The sequence below is a fragment of the Aquila chrysaetos genome, chromosome 12 (assembly GCF_900496995.4).
Source record: "Aquila chrysaetos chrysaetos chromosome 12, bAquChr1.4, whole genome shotgun sequence".
In the NCBI taxonomy this organism is placed as follows: Eukaryota; Metazoa; Chordata; class Aves; order Accipitriformes; family Accipitridae; genus Aquila; species Aquila chrysaetos.
The window spans coordinates 27,533,729-27,542,418 of record NC_044015.1 but is presented as its reverse complement, the minus strand read 5'-3'; positions in this window follow the sequence as shown (position 1 = coordinate 27,542,418).

Here is an 8,690-nt window from a genome sequence, read left to right as displayed (position 1 = left end):
TTAAAGATCATCTAGTTCCACACCCCCTGCCATGGGCAGGGACACCTTCCACTAGACCAGGTTGCTCAAAGCCCCATCCAACCTGGCCTTGAACACTTCCAGGGATGGGGCGTCCACAGCTTCTCTGGGCAACCTGTCCCAGTGCCTCACCACCCTCACAGTGAAGAATTTCCTCCTTATACAAAAACCCTAAGTCTATTTTCAGACAGGCATAGGATAATTACTTAAAACAACAAGGACCAATCAGTTTCTTGTGGTGCACTGACTACTCATTTTTGTATATTTGGCAAAAAGAGTTATTTCTTCAAGCTACAGTAAGCATGATATTGAGCTATAGATATCGTTATAGCTGATGGCACATGTATCTGGTCAGTCACCCTAACAGCCTAGTATTTACCTTGAAAAATTATTAGTTTTGCAGAAAATCTTCCTGCAAAATGAGGTAATTTTAGATATATCCTTTTAGTGAAGCTCTTTTTAAAGCATTCTTTTTTTAAGCAGTAAGAGAAAATTTCTTTCAGGTACATCAGATATCTACAAAGTAGAAATCTACATTGCGCTTATGTATTGAATTGTACCTAATTCTACTACAAATTTCCATATCTCCAGCTAGACATGTAAAAGACTACATGAGCTATTTGAGCTAAATCAACAACAAAAAAATCCCACAAAATGCCATGAAAAACAGCTGTAGTAACTGGCACCTTGCATTGTAAGTGATGCCCTCTCTGGGGCTATATAAGAATTTCAGTATCTGGCACTCTACTAGAAAACGTCCATCAAATATACTGTAGACATTCACACATAATATATATTTTACATTTGGGATAAATTTTGTTCTCATGAAAATAAAGGACTGACAACACTATTTAGAGCCAAGCATAATGCAGACAGGCACTGCACAAACTTCCACACACAACTTTGCCAGTGAGTGACAGTCTTGACCTGCAACCCTTCTGCTATTCCAGTTCTTGGCCTTTCTTGACTAGAGACTGCCAAGTGTGTTGAACTGAGCCAAACTGTGTGATGTGAACAAATATCCACTGGGCACAGTGATGTACTTTCAGCATGTTAAATATTATTTGTGGTATAGTAATGGTTAGAGCTATGAGAGTCAGTAAAATCCCATTTGGCAGGCCAGTTCTTTTACTGTCTTCTTAAATTAATTAAAAAAAAAAAAAAAAAAAAAGCTCTGAAAATTCCTGCCTAAAAGGAGGTTAGATAAAGGTACTATTTAATACTACACTTTGTTTACAAATGCCTGTTTGTACTCTACTGCTGAATCCAGCTGATGTTCCCATTTACGAGCTCCCCTGAGAGGCACATACATTAACTGAAAGCCGATTTGTGGATATTTTATTGGAGAAGACTGGATGAAGCAGAGTATCTCAACATACAGATTTCGTTAGACCACAGACATTCTGGACAGACCTGTCATTTTAAAATTTGTTTGCTTGGCTGCTTCCACTTTGACGGTTCTCTGAGAGGCTCCCTCTCCAGAGCCACCTAGAAACAGTGCAGAAATAAGAGCATTTTTAAAATGACAGGTCTAAGGAATCACAGTGCTCTGAATTAAATGTTTGTATTTTTAAGACTGAACTTAGCAGCAAGGGGCTTTCTCATCTAGTTTCCTTCCATTGAACTCCCTCCACTCCAAAAGTCTAGGTCAAGAATAAGCAGGCCTCTTTAGGCAGCATTAATATGAGTCTTCAGGTTGCAGATGCCATATGACAGAAGGGAAACACAGATTCAAGCTATTGTATTAATACTTCGAGTTCAAGCAAAATTTTAAAGTACCACTTATTTCACATACCTTGAGTAACAGAAGCCCCTTTTTCTTCCCTACAGACTTCAAACACTCCAGACATACTGTTATATCCAAACTGGTATCCAGATACCTGGTCTGGCAACTCACATGAATGTCTAAATCCTAGGGTTTTTTTTTTTTTTAAAAGTCTAGAAATTATATGGCAAAGAATTATCTCATGAATTTTCTGGTACATCTTCATCAACTTCAATCACCTTTTTTTAAACTACCATACAGAAAGAATTTCCACAGATGAGGAAAAATTAGGAACATGATCCAAAACTAAATGGGAGAGATTCCCAACTGACTTCAATGGACCTTTGGACAAACCAAGAACCACCCTGCTACTAAATTTACTAAAAAGGTTAATGTGATTCTTCTGGCCCCTACTGCTGAATCAATCATTGTGCACGAAGTAAAAAGTCCGACCTGGAAAGAAAATATACAACTAAACATATCTCCATCAGAAAATGTTATTTATTACAACCAAGACATTTTTGGGGAACAGAATTGACCTGACAAAACTTTCAGAAGAAGCTAGAAAAGCTCTAAAATTAATGGCTTTTCACAATTCTTTATAGTTGACATGGGAAAGCAATTCTGTTTTATCATCAGCACTAATAATTTCATAAAGCAATTGAAATTATGCAGGAAAGTAATTATTACAATTTTTAAAATAAGTCATATTACCCTCTCAAAGTTGTGTCTTCATTTGTATTTTCCCCAATTTTGAAAAAAAAAAAATTAATGTCTCTAGGTGTGTTCATAACACTTTAATGAATGAGATCTTAGAATGCCCAGCATAAATCATATGCTTTGCTTCATTGCTAAGAGTATGGACTTGAATAGATCATACTGGAAGTAATGACAGCTTTTAATGCTGGTAGCTCTTGGCCTTCACACTTTGAGTGGATATCGGCCAACTAGCTATATAGCACAAGTATCATACCATTTTGCTAAAGGAAATAACCCTTTTGAGATTCAAACTTCATTCTAGTGCCATTTTGTACAATTTATTAGGTGAGAAGAGCTTTTGTATTGTATGGCTTAGCAACTTCAGTGACAGATTTAATTTCCAGTTATCTCTGCTGCAAGAGTAAATAAATCTCTCAACTGACAGTGTTCCTATATGCTTATACTTTGTCCTAAAATGAGACATATTCCACCATAACTGTTCATTGGCCATTCAAATTTAATTGACCAATTTTTAGGCAGTTATCAGTTGGCTATTTTCTGTAGAGCAGATAACGTTCCTGACAGTCAAACTCCTTTTCCTTCTCTGTCATCAAGTACTAAAATTATGTATTTCTGAAACTTTATAAAACATTTCCTCCATCATCTGAAACATGGAATTGATACAAAAAAGAGCAATCTCCTGTGACTGGGCAGCATATTTCCTCTTTGAATCATCAAGGACTTTACAGAAAAGCAAGAATAGGTATCCTGAAAAGGAAGCAAGTGTTTTTCGTTATTTTAATACCACAAAATAAAATAAAATTTAAAAACCAAGGCATCTTTTACAAACCCGCAGCATCATTTGGGAGTGCCTAAAATCCAAATACAAAAGGACCACTTACTAACACAACAACAAAGTGAAAAATAGAAACTAAGAATTAAACTCAACACAATATTGTCAATTCAGCAAGATTTTTACTTTTTCTTATGGTTGCCAAAACATTTTTAAGAAGATATCTTTCATGGAATTCTGCAGTCCTAGAAAATGTCACTTCGTAGTTTAAATCTGTGTCAAAAAGTAGTGAAAAATGTATGCCTGATATTTAAAAAAAAAAAAAAAAAAAAGTAACAGAAATAGATTTCATTTTTAATCCACTGCCAAAATCCATCTGACAAACGCTTGGCCTTTGGCCAGTCACAGTTGAGGCTGACATGTAGATTTGTCAAACTGGGTTAACATTACTATTAAATTAGTATATGAATTCTATTCTTTATTTTGGGAGTTTGGCAAGGAAATAGTAAAATTCCTAGTAGAGATGCTAACATTTTGGACACTACCAGTAATCTATTGGATAATGCCTTATGGAAATGAAGTAGATGGAAACCAAATACTACGTTCAGCAGAAAGCCATCTTTACAAAAGTAAACAGCAACTACTTAGTGAATGCATGTATAGATATTCCTAGACATACATGCACACATAGTTTCTAAGTAGACGTGTCTGCCATTAAGTAGCAACAACTGATAATTTTAAGTTAGATACACATTCTTCAGCCTTCATTAGATCCTGTTTGGTATGTAGTACCTTATAACTTTAGTAACATGAAACAACAGAACATAACAAACAACATATTTTCTTACGTTATGCCTGATCTTGAACAATGGAACTCTTTTTGCTATATACTATAACAGCAGAACAGGAGATTAAACAGCCTGTTTGGATCTTTGAGTCCAGTGCCTAATCACTGTGGTTAATGTATCATAAAATCTTTCTGGGTATTTTGGCTGTTAGTACTGCTTTTAGAAGGTTCTGTCAGAACTTTACTGCTCTGGTGGTTCCTGTAATTTGAAAACTAAATTTATACTAGACCACGTCTTAGTTATCCCTAGCAAACACTCTTAGAGTATTGTAACTTTCTTTCCTTCTCCTGGTTTCTTCTTCTCGCTCCCTTCTAATTTCCTAATCCATTTCCTAATCCAAGGAGCATAAGGTTTTACTAAACTATACAATCACAACTGTTGTTCCTAAGTGACTGTTATTAATTAGAGGACAGTGAGTGATCAAATATTCCAAAGTTCCAATCATGAGGGAACAGAATGTTTGGCAGGGCTATTCCTCACCTTGGGAACTCCTGTTTGTCCAGAAAGGACCAGTTTACTTACTCTACACAACCAATCATACATTCTTTTTCCCTTGTTTCAGGATATTAAGAATAATTATGACACCATTGTTGCAGTCAGCATCAAGTTCCCTTTGATTTCAAAGCAAATAACATGAAGGTCTCAATTCAGCTAGGGTTTTTTTGTTTGTTTCTTTTTGTTTGTTTTTTTGCTTTTCCTAGTACAATTTCAAATGCACATCAAATGTTTTATTTTACTATCATAAAACTAAGACATTTATAATGCTGCTGTTTACTGTATTTTGTTAATATTCATGCATATAAAAGATGAGAACAGTTTTGAAAGATATAAATTTGAGAAGAAAGATAAGGTCTTCATGCTGTAAATTGTTGTGTATTGACTTCCTCTACATATGACCAGTCCCAATGAAATACTTCTAATACTTAGGCAGAACTATACACAAAAGTCAAATTGAAGGGGTTCTGTAGATCGGTGAAAGACATGGTTTGAATTGTGAGCTCACAGCAGAAACAGCTGAACATTTTTGCATCTGGAAACTGGTTGTAGTTATAAATGATATGACTTTGGGAAACTTTTTTTGTTGTGGTTCTTTAATCTTTTAGTTTTCAACTGAAACTTGTTTCATTAAAGTGGGGGATGCCTGTTCAAGGGCTGCCTTTATAATCTGTGTTACTGCTTCAGATGGAGATCTGGTTTATGTGTATGATTTCTGCAGTGAAGGTTTATTGTATTTACTGAACCATATGTTTTTCTACAGCCTGCTTGGAATTTATGATGACATTGTTTTGGTTGAAGTTGACAAGTACAGTATGTTTCAAGTTAGCTGATCTCCACCAAAAATTGTATGCTTTAATGAACTGAGATTTCGAAAATTTTCAGGCAATTACATTTTTCAGTTTTGGTGATAGAATTCGGTTGCAAGGATCTGTTTGGGTTTTTTTTTCTTTTCTCCACAAATTGATAAAATTCTTTGGAAGGTTTTGTTATTGCCTTTTGCGACAAATTCATTTCTTTGCATAGCATCTAGAAATCAAGACCTCTGTATCTGAAAAAGTTAATTCCATTAATAGAAGTAGCAAAAAATACACATTTGACCCAATTTACAAACACTTGCCAAGCACCTTTTAATTGCCTGAATACTCTAAAATTGGAAACATGTCACATCACTGTTTCTGAAGAGTATTAGCTTAACTAGGCTAGCACAGCATTTCCTGAAAAGTAGGGCATGCCCATACAATGCAGAACAAGAAAGACTATCCAGATGGGCAAAGCAGACTGGCTTCTCGTTCACTTAATCTGATATTTGATGAATCCTTGGATTAGTTGTTTGAACCACTGACTCGGCACAAGAGGAACATCTGCATTTGATAAGACCCCAATTTCAAATCTTAATTGGGTACCTGCAGCTCTACAATTTTATTAGATGAATCAGCAGTATTCTATGGTGTATGCTGCTGAAAGGTCTCTTAGATGTAGTCTTTAGATCAACACATGCAGACACACTCTGTCTCAGATTTGCATGGATATTACAAACTCTGTATTTTTAAGTATGGAGTATTCTGAGTATGCATCTTTTGAGAGGCTCTTCACTGCTTCCCTCATCACATGCGTCTTGTACTATGCACTGACACAGTTGCTTTCTAGACTATAAACAGTATATAGTAGTTGTGATGTAAAAAATAAAAATTATTAAATATGCAGTTGTCATCCTTCAAATCTAACATATTTCACCTAGAATAACAATATCACAATAAAGACACATTTCAGACTACAAGATCCTTTAGCATTTCCAGGATGAACAGGAAAGTTGTTATTAAAAGCCAGTGCATAAAGCCGCTCCTATCTCATTTCTTTTTTGCTTTTCAAGACTGTCATGTCTGTTCGCAAGTATATTATTTACTAAATAAATGGTGTTCTCAAATGTATCCTGCTTTTTAATTGGCCATGTGACACATGAATCTCATTAACAAGGAGGGAGAAGAAAATGTGTAAGATCTATTGATGAGCACAATGCTTGCTTTCCTTTTGCTCTGGCAAGCTAAGCTTTTTCTCATTTGCAAGAAGCCTAACATGGTAGGAGCTGCCATAAAAGGGTTCATCATAAGAAGTACTTTACAGTCCAGTTTTTTTCATCTTTGCGAATATTATTTGGTCAGTACGAGTGTACTGGGTCTGGCTGGGAGGGTGTTAGCTTCATAGCAGTGCTATGGTGCCGTGCTTTGGATTTGTGGCTAAAAAAGGGCTGACAATGCACCAATGTTCAGCCATTGCCGAACAGTGCTTGCACAGTGTCAGCGCTTTCTCTCTTCCTCCCCACCCCCAGCCAGTAGGCTGGGGTTGGGCAAGAGATTGGAGGGCACACAGTTGGGATAGCTGACCCAAACTGACCAAAGGGATATTCCATGCCATATGACACTGTGCTCAGCAATAGAAGCTCAGGGAAAGGAGGAAGGAGGAATGTTTGTAGTTACGGCATTTGTCTTCCCAAGCAACTGTGATGTGTGCTTAGGCCCTGCTTCCCAGGAAGTGGCTAAGCGTCTGCCTGCCTATGGGTAGTAGTAAATGCATTCCTCTTCTTCCTTTGCTTACATGCACAGCTTTTGCTTTCCCTATTAAACTGTCATTATCTTGATTCATGAGTCTTCACACCTTCCTTCTATTTTGTCCCACTCCCATAGGAGAAGGGAGGGATTGAGCAATTGGGTGGGCATTTTGCTGCTAGCCAAGGCTAACCCACAACAGTTAGAAAATCAGGAATGCTGATCTCTATTAATTTATGTTTGTGGTCAAATGATGCAAGGCAGTTACCGAATGAAGGTCTAGATTAACTGCAGACTCTTCACGGAAAATAAGAAATAGTTCAATCTAAATCAAATTTTGTCTGAGGAGGTAAGAGGTTAATAAACAATCTCCATGCTGAGAAGTCCAGTTCTTTTGCTCCTCTCCAAAGCTACATAACTGACTAGAAACGAACGGGAACAAACCATCTCAAATATTTAAAAGTCATTCTCAAAAAAAGAAGCAGCAGACTGGCACAAGGGTAAGTTCCATTGGAAGTGTTTTTAAACAGCTAGTAAAGGAAGTGGTAAGTTTTAGATAATGTACTTTCTAGTTTACCCTTTTCCTTACAGTGGCTTGTATCACTCCCATTAAGATTAAACAGTTTTGTGATTCAGAAAATTCTCAATCACTTAAAAAAAACTATTTACAAGTGTTCAAAGCTTATATTGAATTGATCAGTGGAGTAATTATGATCAACATACATATGAATATACTAGGCAAAAGGTCTAAATATGAGAATGGTGAGCTTCCACATCTGAGCAAAAAGCCATTTCACCTACTGGCAGTGGGGTATGAGTTCACATGAACAAGTACTATAGGAGACAACTACCCCTAACACTGTAATCAATGCAACAACGTCCATATTCTTCCAATTCCAAAGGATTAGGTAATTAAATAAACATAAATATTTCTTTCATATAGCACACTCCTAATGACTGCAGGTCCCACATTAAAATCCCGTGTAACTACATCAAGTCTTACTCTCCACACTGTATTTCTACACTGCATTATTTGATTTCTCAGAGATGCATTTTTGGCATGCTACCTTGTAGTGTAAGAAACCAATGGTTCTTTGGCCTGTGACCAGAACTTGACATGATACAATGCAGAAGACTTGTAAGAGCCACATAAAATGCTTAGAAAATACTTTTGGAAGATGAAGGCATACCAAATCTGGTTATGATTATTTTCCCACTGGAATGTTATGTGTCCATGACAGGTATGTTGCATAGGAGACGCATAGATAGAAAAATTATTTTCATTGTTTTTCCTATTGAAAACACACTTAAAATAACTCAGTAGCCAGCAAAATATTGGTAAAATGAGAAAACTGTGTCTTAAATAAGGTCTTCAGCAAAAACATACTTAATAGATTTTAACTGATTATTTGTGCTGTTCATTGAAATGATGGGATATTATGAAACACACATGGATGTGCTGCACTGAGCCCACTCAATTCTTTACAAACACATTTAAAACTTTATTGGCTGATAGGGTAGGAGAG